Source organism: Miniopterus schreibersii (genome assembly GCF_964146895.1).
Source record: "Miniopterus schreibersii genome assembly, chromosome: 4".
Taxonomy (NCBI): domain Eukaryota; kingdom Metazoa; phylum Chordata; class Mammalia; order Chiroptera; family Miniopteridae; genus Miniopterus; species Miniopterus schreibersii.
The window spans coordinates 70,731,570-70,739,612 of record NC_138105.1 but is presented as its reverse complement, the minus strand read 5'-3'; positions in this window follow the sequence as shown (position 1 = coordinate 70,739,612).

Here is an 8,043-nt window from a genome sequence, read left to right as displayed (position 1 = left end):
GGAACATTTCCAACAAGTTCCTCTGTGTCCCTCTCAGTTAACCATACCCCTCACCACCCTACCACCCTCCTCGCCCCCACCAGGCAACCACTATATGTATTTCTATCATTATAGTTTTGTCTGTTCTTGAATTTAATATAAGTGGAATATGCAATGAATTCTTTTCAGTCTGGCTTCTTTTGCTCAACAAAATGTTTGGAGCCCGTTGGTGTGGCTGCACCAAGACGTTGCAGGTCCGATTCCCGGGTTGCCGGCTGGACCCCCAGTAGGGGGCGTGCAGGTGGCACCCAGTCAACGATTCTCAAAACGATGTTTCTATCTCTGTCTCTCTCTCTCAAATCAATAAAAACACATTAAAATATGTTTTGAGATGTGTCCATGTTGCTGCACACATCAATGTTTCGTTCTTTTTTACTGCTGTGTAGTATTCCACTGTATGGTTATACCAGGATATAACCAATATAGTTTTTCCATTCACTTTTTTTTTTTAAAATGTATCTTTATTGATTTCCGAGAGAGGAAGGGAGAGGGAGAGAGAGATAGAAACATCAATGATGAGAGAATTATTGATCAGCTGCCTCCTGCACGCCCCCAACTGGGGATGGGGCCCGCAACCCGGGCATGTGCCCTGACCAGGAATCGAACCCCAATCGCCTGGATTCTAGGTCGATGCTCAACCACTGAGCCACACCCGGCTGGGCTCCATTCACTATTGATGGACATTTGGTTGTTTTCAGTGTCTGGCCATATGAATAAAGCTTGTACAGGTATTTTTATGAGCATAAGTTCACTGCTCCCTGGTAAATACCTGGAAGTGGATTGGTGGGCCCTAGGTCATGTGTGCAGCTTTAGTAGATCCTGAAGTGTTTTGTCTTTTGTTTTTTACAGTTTACATTTAATATTTTGTATTAGTTTCAGGTGGGTCCTGAGTTTTCCTAAGTGATAGTTACACTTCACACTCCCACTAGCACCCTGTGAAAGTTCCAGTTACTTTCAGTCCTTGCCCACGCCTGGTATAGTCAGTCTTTTCTCAGCTATGTTTTGATTTGGGGTTTGAAGGGAGGCTAGTGCAGCTAAGCAGGTCAAAAAGATAAGCCTGCTCTAGCATTCTAGTCTCCCTAAGCCCATGACACAGTTTTCCACCACTGTTTTTCAAGGAGGTTCTAGCACTTCAACTTTATTTAGTCAAGGCTATCTTGGGGTCTATTTTCTAGACAACGCATATAAAGCTGAAGTCACTAGAGGTATAGTTTCAGCCAAAAAGCCCAATGAAGAGAAATCAGTCCATCCAGAGGGAGGCTTTACATACTATAAGTAGATATTGTAGGTAATAATTACACCATAGCACTTACAAATCACCTGCTATGTGACTAGCAGGGCCAGGATGAGAGTGAGGCATGCAAAATTTAAGGGGACACCAAAAATAAAACAAAAACACCTCAGTCATCAAGATAAATAATACTTGAATGCACTATTTGAAAATCAAAACGTTTTATTTTGTTTATTCCTCATCCAAAGATATGTTTTTATTGATTTTAGAGAGGAAGGGGGGGAGAGAGAGAGAGAGAGAGAGGGAAGGAGAGAGAGAGAGAGAGAGAGAAGGAGAGAGGAGAGAGAGAAGGAGAGAGGAGAGAGAGAGAGAGAGAGAGAGAGAGAGAGGGAGGGAGAGAGAGAGAGAGAGAAACATCACCGTGAGAGAAAAACATCAGTCAGTTGCCTCTGGTACACACCCAACCTGGGATCAGACCCAAAACCTGGGCATGTGCCCTGACCTGGAATTGAACTAGAGAACTTTCTGTGCACAGGACAACACTCAACCAACTGAACCACACCAGCCAGGGCTTAAAATTTTGATATTTTGTTCATTATAGATTTCAAACAGTTTGATTCTGCCCTGGTCAGTGTGGCTCAGTTGGTTGAAGTGTTGTCCTGTGTACCAAAATGTCTCAGGTTCCATTCCTGGTCAGGGCACATACCGAGGTTACAGGTCCCATCCTGGTCGGGAGGCAACTGGCCGATGTTCTTCTCTCACACTGATGTTTTTTTCTCTCTCTCTCCTTCTCCCTTCCCCTCTCTCTGAAATCAATAAAAACATATTGAAATTATTTTTTAAGTAGACAGGAATCAGTAACAGTGCTGCATGATGCCAAGCCGTGTTGATTCCTGAGGCAGAAGAAAAAGATAAAGATTACTGGTGCTGTCTTTATTTGAACTTTTTGCATTAAATTTTTAAAATTATTGCATTAAAACATGTATCATGAGTTTTTTGGCACCCCCTTAAATTTTGTACCTGAGGAAATGACTTCACTCTCCTCACCCTAGGCCCTGCCCTAGTACTCAGCCTTGTCCTGAGAAATCTAAATACAGTGTGTCCCCCCAAAATGGATACACACTGTAACAGCTGATAGCTCAATTTTGAAAATGAAATGTATTTTAATACATACTGCCTTTATAATTATTCAGTGTGTGTATACACTTTTTAGGACACCCTATATATACACAGATTGAATCCGCACCCTACGAAGAGGGGTGTGTTTTAGCATATTCATTGTCAGGTAGGTGACCTGAGGTCCAGAGAAGGTTAATCTCCCAAGGCCCAAGGCTGCCAGGGATTTAAGTCTAGGCCATCTCCCTCCATTAGACTTGGCCAGCATCCTGTGAAAGTAGAGAGACCAAAGCCTGGAGAAAACCATTTCCCCTGGGGATAGAGGAGGTGCCCCAGGAAAGCAGGTGGGAGGCAAGCTTGGGAGTAATTAGATCATCTGAGATGAGTTGTGGAGGAGGTCGCTGAAGTGAGCTGAGTCCAGTTGAGAAGTCTGGGAAAACGAAAACACTCCAGTACGCCCACCATCCATGCAGCCAGGGGAAGCCAGGTGATTCAAAAAACAATCACCTCTCCCAAACTATATATCCAGAAAAGGAAAAGATTAGAGCCTCCTAAGGTATACCCACTACAACCACCCAAGATTAACAAACATTAACATTTTTCATATTAGCTTGATCAATTCAGAATTATTTTAAGATATAAAAGATTTAAAACACACCTGCCCAAATAGCTAAAAAGACTGACAGTGCCAGGGGCTGGAGAGACTCTGGTGGGCACGTAAAATGAGAAAGTCACTTTGGAAAATGATTCGGCAGTTTGTAATAAGGTTAAGCAGGTTTCTCAACCTCAGCACTCTTGCTGTTTGGGCCAGATCATTCTTTGTGGTGGGGACTGTCCCATTGTAGGGTATTCAGCAGCATCCCTGGTCTTGACCAGCAGATGCATAGCAACCACCCCACCTCCAATGGCGACAACCCAAAATCTCTCACATCTCCAGACATTGCTAATGTTCTTCTTGGGGGAGGGGACAAAATCAGCCCAGATGAGACCCATTGGGTTAAACAGGCACCTACCTCATGATTAAACAACCCTCTTAGGTAAAGCTATAACAGTACATGAAATACTTTTTGCCCACAAAAAGATAACCAACAATGAACATTATTTATGCATAATAGCCCCAAACTGCAAACAACCCAAATGTCCATCAACAAGTGAATGAAGAAAGAAACTTCATTCTACATCATGGAATACCTTTAGAAATAAAAGGAATGAGCTATCGATACTCATGACATTATCAATGAATGTCAAAAACATGTTCATTGTGAATATACTAATGTAAATGGGAACAGAGGCCCCTTCCCATGCTCAAGTCCATCAGTAAGCAGCCTGTGAGACCTTGGGAGCCTCGCCAGCTCCTCAGTCAAGAAAACAGATAGCAGTTTTGAACTCACACAGCTTTTGAGAAAACACATCCCCCTCCCCCTGCATGCCCTGTTTTTCTCTGTTTTCTGTACTCTATAAAACCTTGTGGTGGGAAAGCACTGGCAGGCTGCCACTTCCACACCCACCCTCCAGCCAGATGGGACTTGGTTCAACTTCATAGGTCAGCCACCACTGGTGCACATATAAGTCATAAGAAACCCATGTCTTTCACAGCCAGTCCTCTGGGTTATTTCTTTGGGAATCCAAGAACAATACATTGAGGTTTTCTGGGATCTCAGCACTTTGTATAACAACTAAAAATCACTAGAATTCACACTTAAAAAGAGTGAATTATATGGTATGTGAATTTTATTTCAATAGAAACAAAACATGTTGAGAGAATCCAGACATAAAAATCCAGACATAAAAAAAAAAATCATGAAATGATTCCATGCAGTACAAAGTTTAAGAAGAGGCAAAATTAATCTATGATGATAGAATCTATAGGACGAGGTTGCTTGGGAAAGGACACGTGTAAAATCTACGCATCAGGGTAGTGGACTGGGTATTGACCACAGGAGTGTATACATATATAAGAATTCACAGAGCTGTGCACCAAAAGATCTGTGTACTTTACCATCTGTAAATTGCACCTCAATCAAAATAATTTATAATTAAAAATAAATGACATAACACATTACAGTTAAAGTGGAAGTCACTTATCTTCACCTCCCTAACTCCATTCCCCTCCCTGCATTGCAGAAATATCCCCAATAAAAATAATGAGACTGAACAATGACCACACCCCTCTTCTGTGCTTTACAAGAATCAATTCATTTAAGCTTCCCAGCAACCCTATGAGGTAGGCGCTGTTACTATCGTCCCCTTTTACAGATAAACACATTGAGGCACAGAGCAGTGAAGTAACTTGTTCTGAGTCTCACTGTTAGTGTGTGATGGTGTCAGGATTTGAACCCAAGTAGCCTGATCCTCCTCAGCCAGGATGCAAGGCACACTATAAGCATACTAATCCATACTTATCCACAAACTTGATATATAGCTTTACTTTCTGACTTTTTCTATTAATGATATCAACAGTATCAAATGGTATCATTTTTTTCCTACTTGCTTTTTTTTTTTTTTTTTTGGTTAATCCTCACCAAAGTGTATTTTCTCTATTGCTTTTTCAGAGAGTGGAAGGGAGGAAGGGAGGGAGAGAGAGAAGGAAAGAAACATCAATGTGAAAGAGATACAGCAACCTCCCCAGTACATGCCCTTAACCAGGAATTGGACCTGAGACCCTTCGGTGCACAGGCCAATGATGCTCTAACCACTGAGCCACACCGGCCAGGGCCCTACTTGCTTTTTTATCCCCTCTCAAGGAGTTGTTTTTGACCTTAGCCTTGTTGACACATTTAGTTCTTCTGCTGTTAGATAAATCTACATCCATTTCTTTCTCTGGTCCTTACTGGTGGAGAGTTGGTTAGCAAAGAGCCTTATCTGTAGAGAAACAATTCTCATTCAGTTCCTCCCCTGCTAAGAATCTATCTGGCTCCCACAGTTCTTAGGGTCAAGTCTGAACTCCACCCCCACCATCTGCAACATCTGGAGCCTGCCCCCCCGCTCCAGTTTCATCAGCACTACACACCCTAGTCATGCCCCTATGTTTGTTCATCCATCTATACATCCAGCAGCTACTTACTGAGCATCTTCTCTGTGCTAAACCCTGTTCTAGGAACCAGGGACCCAGCAGTGAATAAGAAAGGCAATGATTCCAGTCTTGGGGGAACTGATATCTTCCTGGCCAAGACAGACAAGAAAGAAAAGAGTAGAGTGAAATTTATTGAAATTTGTAAGGAAGAAAAATCAAGCTATGTGAGGGGTAGAATTTGGTAGGGAGAGCATGGGGCTTGTTTTAGGTGGGGATGTAGTTTGGGAAGACTTCTCTAAGAAAGTGAGCAAAAATGGAAATGAAGTGAGGAAGAGAGAATGCCAAGATGAGAAGGAAAAGCACTGCAAGCAGAGGGGACAGGTAGTGTGAAAGTCCTGATGTTTGAGGAGCAGTGAAGAGGCTGTGAAGCCAGAGTAGAATGAGCGAGGGCAGGGGAGGGCCGAGGAATCAGGGCATGCCAGGTTCTCCCTCACCCACCTTTAACCTTTGCTCCTGCTGTTCCTTCCACCAGATACCCTTTTCCTTTTTATCTACTTTGCGAATTCCTAATTTGTTCTTCACAACTCAACTTCAGTGCCAGCCTTTCTGCCTTCTCCACAGTGGGATGACTGCTTCCTCAAAGCCTCCACAGGCCTGGAATACCTTTCCCTTCACACTGCATCCAATCACTCACTCCACGAAGATTAAGTGAGCATAAGCCAGACACTGGGCAATTTTAGAAAGGAGCGACATTTAAAATAAATAAAACAGGGCCATGGGCCATATGTGACAGGGAATGGAGGTAATCTGGGAAGGTCTCTGAGAGGAGATGACATTTAAACAGAGACCTAAATGATCATAAGAGGCCAGCCTTAAGGACATATGATGGAAGGGCATTTCAGACCAGGGAACAACCAACGCAAAGGTCCTGAGATTGGAAGTAAGTTGAAAATATTTGAAGAACAGAGAGGAGGTCAGTGTTGCTGGGTGGGGTGAGGGAGTGTGAAGGGGGGATGTAGCTAGCCAGGTGGGGAGAGGCCTGATAGAACCACCTTGTAGACCAGGTGAGGGGTGGAAGTTTTTCCTATGAGCTCAAGAGAGATTGGAACAGGTTTTCCAGCAGGCAGGAATGGGGGTGAGGTGTGATTTATGGTTTCCAAGGCCCCAGAGCTGATTGGAGAGGGGCCAGAGCAGCTGCAGTTATCATATTTGGTCAAAATTGTACAATTAGTTCTTGGTCCTCAAGTTTCAAGCCTGGAGTGCAACTATTTCCAGTGTCACTAAAGTCCCCCACAGGCATAGATAAATAATCACTGAGTAAACCAATGCTGGATGGTTGAAGTGAGAATTTGGGACATCTGGGGAGGCAGCCTGGAAACTGGCAGGCAGCAGGAGGCCCATTCCTAGTCAGGGTGGCTGGGAATCTTACTCTGCCACATCCTCCCCATCTGTAAAATGGGTGGGTTGGAGAATTAGAGAGACATCCTGCTCCTCAGGGCAAGGGCCATAAACATCTTGGGTTCATAATTTGGATGAGGGGCTTCTCTCTGAGCCTCAGTTTTCTCATCTGCAAATCTGGAGCAAAGGAACTAGCTCAAAGGGTTCTTTCATTGAATTGATAAATATTTAAGGAAGAGCCAGGAGACCACTGTGGCTGGAAGGAGTGAACAGTGGAACGTGGGGGGGGGGGAGGAGAGAGGGAAGGTGACAAGGTGACAGGGCAGAGGGGCAGACTGTGCAGTGCCTTGTGGGCTGTGGTTAGGACTTTGGCTTTTACTCTGAAAAGGTGGGAGCAATAAAGGGATCTAAGCAGAAGAGGGATGTGAGTTGACAGTTGTTGGAAGACACCCTTGGCCTGTTAAGGGGGGAAAAGACTATGAGGTGATAGGCGGAGCTGAAAGACCTGAAAGGAGACGACTCTGGTATGTGAGGGAAGATGGAGGGAAACTGGACCCGGTGGGGACCTTTGGAGGGGAGAGAAGTGGGCGGATTCTGGATTGGTAGAATTTCTTCTCCTCTTTCTTTTTCTTTCCCAAAGAGAAAAAGGAGAAAGAGAGAGAAAACATCGCGCCACGGTCTCTGGGACGACGCAAACCACGCACAGCAGTCACCAAGGTACCCGAAGCGCTCCACGCATAGGCGGGTCCCGGGAGGGCATCACTGCGGGCACAGCCGCAAGGGAGCGCTCCCCGCCTCGCACTCCAGGGAACGCAGTTTGGCTCAGAGCCGGTAGGTAATAAAGGGAGTGCGGGGCGGGCTATGAGCCAAGATGCACTCTCCAGAGACTCCAGAAGACCTTGGGGAAGTTCTGCAGAAGCCTCCACCCTCCGCCTCCCCCTGGGCACGAGTATGCATTTATGGAGTGCCAACTGCGTACAGCAGCCTGGAAGAGCGGAGAAAACAGGCTTGGCAGCCACAGGATCCACACGGCGCACAGCGAGGCAGTGACGCAGTTGGGATTCAAATCCTCTTCATAACAACGGAAATAACAAAAATGACAGCAGCACTTATGGAGTGCTTACTGTGTTCTCAGCACTTGGCCCGCACTATTTCATTTTATCAACACCCAAGAGATGGGTGGGTAAATCCCGTTTCACAGATGAGGCGCTCTTAGGAGTTTGGGGCTCACCCCCGCCCCCCGGGC